Below are 7,705 nucleotides of genomic sequence, written 5' to 3'. Positions count from 1 at the left end.
TATATTAATAATTTTATTGATGCCAAATGATAAATTAATTGAAACAAGTTTTGCCTTTACCTTTTAAAATAAGGTGAAATTCGAAGGGATTGAAATGAAATTCAGATTGCAAGTACGTCCCTGAGCTTCACTGTCTTTAATTCTAAAGACCGACTTACACCAACTTAAAATATAAATAGAAAACTTTTTTAATTTCAAACATAAAAATTATTCTAACCCTTGAACATATATACATATTATAGTAACCATTTTAGTACTAATTTTAATCTATGCTAAGCTTTGAAAATAATTCTCGTTTAATAAGTAATCAGCAACAGGGATATTTCCAAATAAAAAAAATCTTCATATTCTTACCATATTTAAATAACTATGTACGAATATTATATTTGCAGTATCCTTAAAATTACTAAAAAAAAACTTAAACCACATTAAACGCATCAAAACAAAAGAATAATGTTTTTTAAGCAATTTCAAATAAACAGCTGATTTGTTTTAACGGCCACTTAAGGGGAACTTACCTTTATCGCCATTCAAAATAACAAGCGTAGGGGATTGAAGGGTCCGTCGTAACGTCTTTTGTACCCCAAGACGTTGAGTTCCTTCCCGACCGGCGCGCGTGCGGGCCGACGCTCCGGCACCCCTGCTCATAAGCCGCCAAATTCAAATTTAGAATAACTTAAGAACTTTTTCTTTTTAATTTCATTCGTTTAGTAATGGGATAGTGTGCAGTGTCTGTGAATACAATAGTTATTTTTATTTTTATTTTAAAACATTATTAAAATATTCCGAGTATTATTGTGTATTTCTAGAAGATATTGTGCAATATTAAGAGTGAAAATATATGGTCTGATAAAGTGGTGCTTCAATATTATAAGTGTTGTTATTAAAGGTTATTTTAGTGCTTTATTTTTTTTCGTTTTCAACTTGACACGTAAGTATAAGCAAGACAATTATAAAGTTTATATTTACGAGATTACGAGTATACTAATTATTTTTGTTTTAATACCATTGCACTGGCTAACTAATGTAAAAACAGTTTTTTACGAAAAACTAGCTTTCGAATTAAAAAAAAATTAACCAGTAGCCTATGTGGTCTTCCAGACTATGATCTACATCTATGCCAAATTTCATCAAGATCTGTTGAGCTATTCTGGCGATACCTTAAAACAAACATCCATTCATCCATCGATCCATCCATCTAAACATTCGCATTTATAATATTAAGTATGACGTATGATTAATACCAAATGTCAAAATGATTATGATTTATTTTGGCAGATGTCAAATATTTACGATATGTTTGATTGGGTATCAATAATATCGATTATAAATCTTATAAGTAAACATAAATACCATTTAGTTTTATCGGATCTAATATTCAATATTATTTAATATTATATTCATATAGCCAGTGTTGTCATGTCAAAATTTTGTATTGATCATAATTAATCTAACTCAATCTTATTAGTTATTTATTTCTGTTTAACCAGCACTAAAATTAAAAATAAAACTAAATGTAACGGAATTTCTAATATTTTATTTTTAAAATACATATCAATCTTTGGTAGTGTTACAATATTCTATTTATGTTCAGTTATCAGTGATTCCTCGATAACTTTACTGCAACCGGTATAACAGTCTTCTCTGGGTCACTGGTAGGGTTGCCTCCTCTTTGGTATTGACTCGAATTATTCCTGATTGCATAGTGCATATTCTGACTACGTTTTTGACATTGATGATGTGTTCAAGTCAGAGTGATTGTTACACTATATTGTCGTTTTATTTTAGCAGGCAGTCTTTATTTAAACTTAACCTATGTACCATTGCTTCGATTAGTTCTAGCGAAATAACATCCTTCATAAGATCCTCTTCAGTGTCTTAGCAGTTCTTGTTAACGTTTCGTAGACTCTGAAACCAAAATTTCTTAGCGGTAGTTACCTATAATAGAAACACCATTAGTGATAAAAATTGTATACGGACATCCGAACGTAGTTGTGGATTCGAATCCCACCATTTGAAAAAGTAAAAGTATAAATTTTCGTAAAAGCTAAGAACATAGTTGGAATGGTTAAAATAAATATTATCAAATTTAAATTTGTTTTAATAATAGTGGTTTTCACTATTAAAAATAAGTTCTAACAACAAATTTTTGCCTCTACAATTGGCACAAACGTATTTCGTAGGCAATACACATTTTTTTCGGCTCGCACCGAAAGCGCCGTGTAATTTCAATCAAGTCGCACCACGAGCACGGGTTGGCTATTCATTCTGCGTACATTTTTAGATGCGTCGCAATTACAAAATATTCGCACGCAACAATAAACCTTGCTCTAATGGTATGGAGAGATGATTGACAATTCATAGGCAGACAAAAACTGGTAAAAATTTCAAATCAACTATTTACAAATATTAATATGAAATAACGGTAATACTAGCCCACTTTGTGACTGGTAAATAAATCAAGTGGTGTGTACCAGCCTTAATTTACCCGATTAAGATCTACAATTTAAACAAATTGGGTCTTAAACTTTAATCTAATCTACAACCAAACTCCAAGCTTAACAATGGGTTCGGAAAGCTGAATTTTTGGTGGTGGGTTCGGATCCTACGGCACGTCACCGAATACATTTAATATGCACTATGACAAAAAAGTGTGAAGTGGGTACTTTATGAGGAGCAAAAGGGAGTGATCCCTACGCTACGGTAGGTTCCCAATAATCAAAGCGTCAAAATTACTTGAAGACACGTCTGTGACCTCATTAGACATTTTTTTTTCAGAATAATTGGACGCACAAGCTTAGGGATTATTTGCAATTGTTATAAAAGATGTGTGCAAAAATATTTTGATAATATAATTTGATATTGTAATAAAAATGTGTAAGTAACTCTGTTCAATTATAAAAAAATCGTTAAAAAAGCTTTTTTTAAAACAAAACAACTTTACATAAGACTTTACACATAAGCTTAATTTAATATTCAAATACACGTAATGATACTAAACCATCTAGTTATGTGGTATAGTTGAGGCAAGGTTGTCAGCTGTTCGTATTTAATTTAATAACAGTTTTGAAGCAATCAATTAAATTCATTTATAATACACGCTACGTACATCGCCTCTTCCTACGTCACACGCACCCCGTGACGTCATAATTGCCCGCGAAACAACTAGGTTGACAATGCGTTCGAAAATCTCATTAGGACTTTAATACCAACACAAACGAACGACGTTTAAAATAAACCTTGTATTTGAAATTTATGTAAGTATCGCTTATAACAAACAGATTGATAGTGTTGTGTTTATATTATGGTATAGTTATGGTATTGTTTTCACATGAAAATTTGGAGGAATAACAATAATTTGTTCATCACAGGTGTTATAACAGCGAAAGCCTTTACATATAGATGCAAATTTTTAAGTTATTTTCTAAATAGGTTTTGACTCATGAACTAGGGCCGTCCGTTATTTTTATAAATCGTTGTCACCCTAACGAAAAACAACCTTCACCCGATAATTGGGGCGGTCGGAGCGCGCGGAACGCGAAAAAACGCGTTATTTTTAACGTTAAACGAAATAAAAGAGTAATGAGTTATTGATTCGTCCGGGGGTTAATGACCGTCGTTATATCGGCCGGACAGTGTCAAGGGCGACGCCTGCATGTTTACACGAGACTTTTTAATTTGTTGCGATTGTCGAAAGTGAAATGTAATTGATGCACCGGTTCATTCATTAAATGTATAATTTGGAGTATCCTACTTAAGTTACTGGCTGCTAGAGACTACATAACGTTCGACCACAGATATGCAAATGTAGAACGGGTCACTTGAATACGACAGCCGCACATATGCGATGACAAAAGCTACAGGTGCGTTAATAACATTTAAAGCAAGAACTATCACTTTTCTTTTATTATCTCTTTATCTTTTAAATGCCTACGAGTATAATATTACAATTTCATGACGCGTTTAACAACTTTAGATTTTTTTACTTTTTTTAGAACAGCAAATCAATCCCTAAATACTACTGGCCATGTAAAGCAATAAAAACGATAGCATTCTAAAATCAAATCTAAATCAACACAACCGTTTCGTCGGACAGAGGTGCCCAAGCCGCAAGAAACAGACTTAATTGTCCGAAGATTTACGGGCTAGGGATGTGTTTGCTAAATTGAAAGTTGCCTATAAATTAGTCTGAACTGCCCACTAGCACTGCTAATGCTAACCTACGCAGCGCTGATTTATACCGATTTTGTGCTACAATTTAATTGTAACTACCCCCAAGTCCTGGGACCCTAAACATTAGGATCGTTCAAGAGATGTAAGGTCTTGGAGTGTTTTTTAAATTTCACTGAAATTTGATTAATACTTTTAAATCTAGCGATAGATAACTAAAAGCGGGTGATAATAATTTGTACTGAATTCTATTAGTAAAAACGCTAGCATTTTCATAATGAATCTTATTTAAATGTTTGCTATATAACTATTAATATTACGATGACAATCTTAAAATTTTTATCTTATTTTTTTCTAGCTGTCAGCCGCGACTCCGTCTGCGCGGAATTAAAAAAAAACATAACTCGTAGCCTATGTGTTCTTTCAGATTATGATCTAAATCTACGCCAAATTTTATCGAGATCCGTTGATCCGTTCTGGAGATACCTTCAAACATCCATCCATCTATCCATCCATCCATCTAAACATTCGGATTTGTAATATTAGTAAGATTTTATAATTCTAGCGATTAACTTCAAAAAAACTACCTCTCATTTTTAGTTATACTCATATAAATGAAAAGGGAAAGTAAGTTATAGCAAATTTTTAGACCCCCTCATTAAGTGCACGACAATTCCCGTCATAGCAAAGCGATTTGAACTCGACTTCGGAACGAAAGAACCGCAATCCTTTTCAAAGTTCTTTTGTATAACTTATTTCATTAAAGTAAACCGTTCGTCATACTTATTTTGTACTTATTTGGGGGATTATTGCCCCCTTTTTCTTTGGCTTGGGGCAAAAGATGCTTTGTAAAAGTTACACAAAGATAACTTTAAAAAAAAAAAGAACTATAAGTAATTTAGAGTTTGTTTCTGTAAATTACAAACGTATACGAATAATAAAAATTCACAATTTGACATTTTGTAATTTACCTAGTCAGTTTATAATCTGACGTAGTTCACGATGAATTAGTGAAATGTATCACAATTTTATGTCATACGGAATTTAAATCATCTGTTACAGAATTTATCAGCTTTTATTATAAGTGACAATTTGAAATTCATGACAAAAATTATTCGAGCAATTTTCCTCTCAGACAGTCGTCTCTACTTGATGAGTCCCGCGCGATGTTTTTTATTATCCACCTTTAAAATAAAACAAGAAATAAAAACTTCGATTCGTTTTCACAAAGGTCTCACAGATGTCATAAACGGAATTTACTTTATCCCGACATTACAGGAGACAATGTTTCGTACCCGACACATTAAATAGGACATAGCGCAGATTCTGTAACAAAATGTAGCTGACTTTTATCTACATGTCCTAAAACATCATATGCAACACCACCAAAACACGGTAAAATGTACTCTAACTGTTAGGAAATAGAGTATATTTTTGCATCAATAACGAATAGGAGTTACATCACGTAAGTATAATAAATAAAAAGTTTTTATTTATCGGTACCATTCAAATCATAATACGTCGTATTCGAAATTAGACGTTATTCAAATTCAGATAAGGTTAGGAATTGAACTAGTAGATAGCTTAACATAAAATCCTCGTTCTAAATTCAAAGTTGTTTGAAAAACAAACACGTTAAAGGTGTGCCAATAAAAAAGAAGTTAGCTTCTTACGGCTTGTAGCGTTACGACGTTACGCGACCAAAGGTGATTTGTAACAGATGTTATTACAAAAATGTGTAAAAAATGTTTTCAAATACATTTACTCGTATTTGTCAATTCATCAAATTATTAAGAAAATAACTCTAATTAAAAATTGTTCGAAACAAAGAGAATGACGTTAAAAGTAAAAAATATGATTAATTCCAGAGGTCAAATCAAATAAGTAAATTGAGTAAGCAAGTCAATAGTTAAGTCTGGAAGCAAGCTGGAAAGTAATTAAGTAGTTAACTTAGTTTTTATTTGAATAATATTGTTAACTATCTATTAAAGAAATCAAAGCCGAATAAATAAATAAATTAAACAAAGACTTTTTTAAGTTTTTACACTTCAATCGATTGAATCGCTTGGGACTTGAATGTAACGCGTATCTTACGAGGTAGGGAGTTAAAGATAGGCAAATAACCGTTAAATGTTAAATTCCCACAGCAGTGTTACGGTAAGTCAATCTGTGCGAGTTAAGGAAAGAATTGACAACAGTTTTATGACGTACTTTTAGGTTAAAATTACAAGGGGCGCAGTTTACGAGCTGTTGCGTGTTGCCGGTACGTGACAAAACAGCATTCGCTGTATGGTAACTGTATTGGACACAAAAGAACACTTCTTTAGATGTAATGCTTTTTCTGTGAAAGATCTGTTAAATACTCTTTCATGATAAATATATATATATATATATACTAGCTGTCGCCCGCGACTCCGTCCGCGCGCAGTTAATAAGCTTATATGACACGTTCGTAGATTTACCATAGCATCGCCATCTATTGATAACTTACTCAACCCAGTCGAAAGGTATCGACATCTGTTAGAATCATTTGGAGTTAACAGATAATTGTGACTGTCAAATAATAACAGACAAATAATTAGCAATAAATTAAAATTGCGACTATAATTTGAGATTTAAACTATCCTATCTCTCAAGTTGGATCGAACTGCACATGGTGTGCGAATTTTATTATAATCGGCTAAGTGGTTTAGGAGTCCATTGAGGACAAACATTGTGACACGAGATTTATATATATTAAGATATTATACACATATACACAACAGTGGAAGACGCCAGCAACAACATCTATTTCACGAATTGGCCTGCTCGCCTGGTGAAATACCACGACCACACAGAAGACGAGAGATGGGAAGGAGGTGGAGATTTGATGTAGGAAGGATAGCAGATGAAGGGGAAATATTATCTTTCTGAGCGTCCCTTCCTCCGTTGATTAAAGGTAGGCAAGGTATCAGTAATTGCGGATGTTTATGCGCAGCGGTCACTCCGCTATTTCGGCGAATTCAGGTAGCCGCATGCTCGCTTGCCAATTTGTAATAACAAAAACTAGTATTTTTTTTAAATATTAAATATTAGTAAAATAATTCACTAAGAGTACTTTAAAGTAAAATTTATTTTAATCATTTCAACCCTAATAGCGTGTGCGATAATAGTTGAATGGTGGCTTAATCTCCACTTCCTCATATTATGCTCGGTAGTTCTCACCCTTTTCCAATATGCATTGATTACAGGCACCTTACTGGGAATGCGTGCGTGCTTGCGGCTCGAAAGATCTCCTGTTTAGGTTTATTTGAAATAAGTAATTGCGAAGGTTTACGAGCGCACTTTTTAGTGCATATCCCTCGCATAAGGCACCTGTTTAATGGGCGTCTTAAACAAAGTCGTATTTGACCCTATAACCTTGTGGCTTGAAACAGTTTTTTTTTTACCCTAAGTTACAATTTTAACCTAGAATAGATATTCGTGTATGCCTATATGTGTGTTTCGACTGCAGTGATACTTGAATTAATACATATTGTCGTCTGTTTTGTCTAAG

The 7,705-nt window shown here is 33.0% G+C and overlaps 1 long non-coding RNA gene across 1 annotated transcript in view; it reads right to left on the bottom strand.

The window, feature by feature from the left end:
• Window positions 1-1,527: 1,527 nt before the first annotated feature.
• LOC106721611 overlaps window positions 1,528-7,705 on the bottom strand; it is a 53,448-nt gene continuing 47,270 nt past the window's right edge. The window contains exon 3 of the long non-coding RNA XR_001357519.2: window positions 1,528-1,908. This is a non-coding gene — a long non-coding RNA (uncharacterized LOC106721611). The remainder of the gene's footprint in view (window positions 1,909-7,705) is intronic.

Source organism: Papilio machaon, chromosome 17, assembly GCF_912999745.1.
Source record: "Papilio machaon chromosome 17, ilPapMach1.1, whole genome shotgun sequence".
In the NCBI taxonomy this organism is placed as follows: domain Eukaryota; kingdom Metazoa; phylum Arthropoda; class Insecta; order Lepidoptera; family Papilionidae; genus Papilio; species Papilio machaon.
The sequence above is the reverse complement of the archived record's forward strand: the minus strand, read 5'-3'. Positions and strand labels throughout refer to the sequence as shown.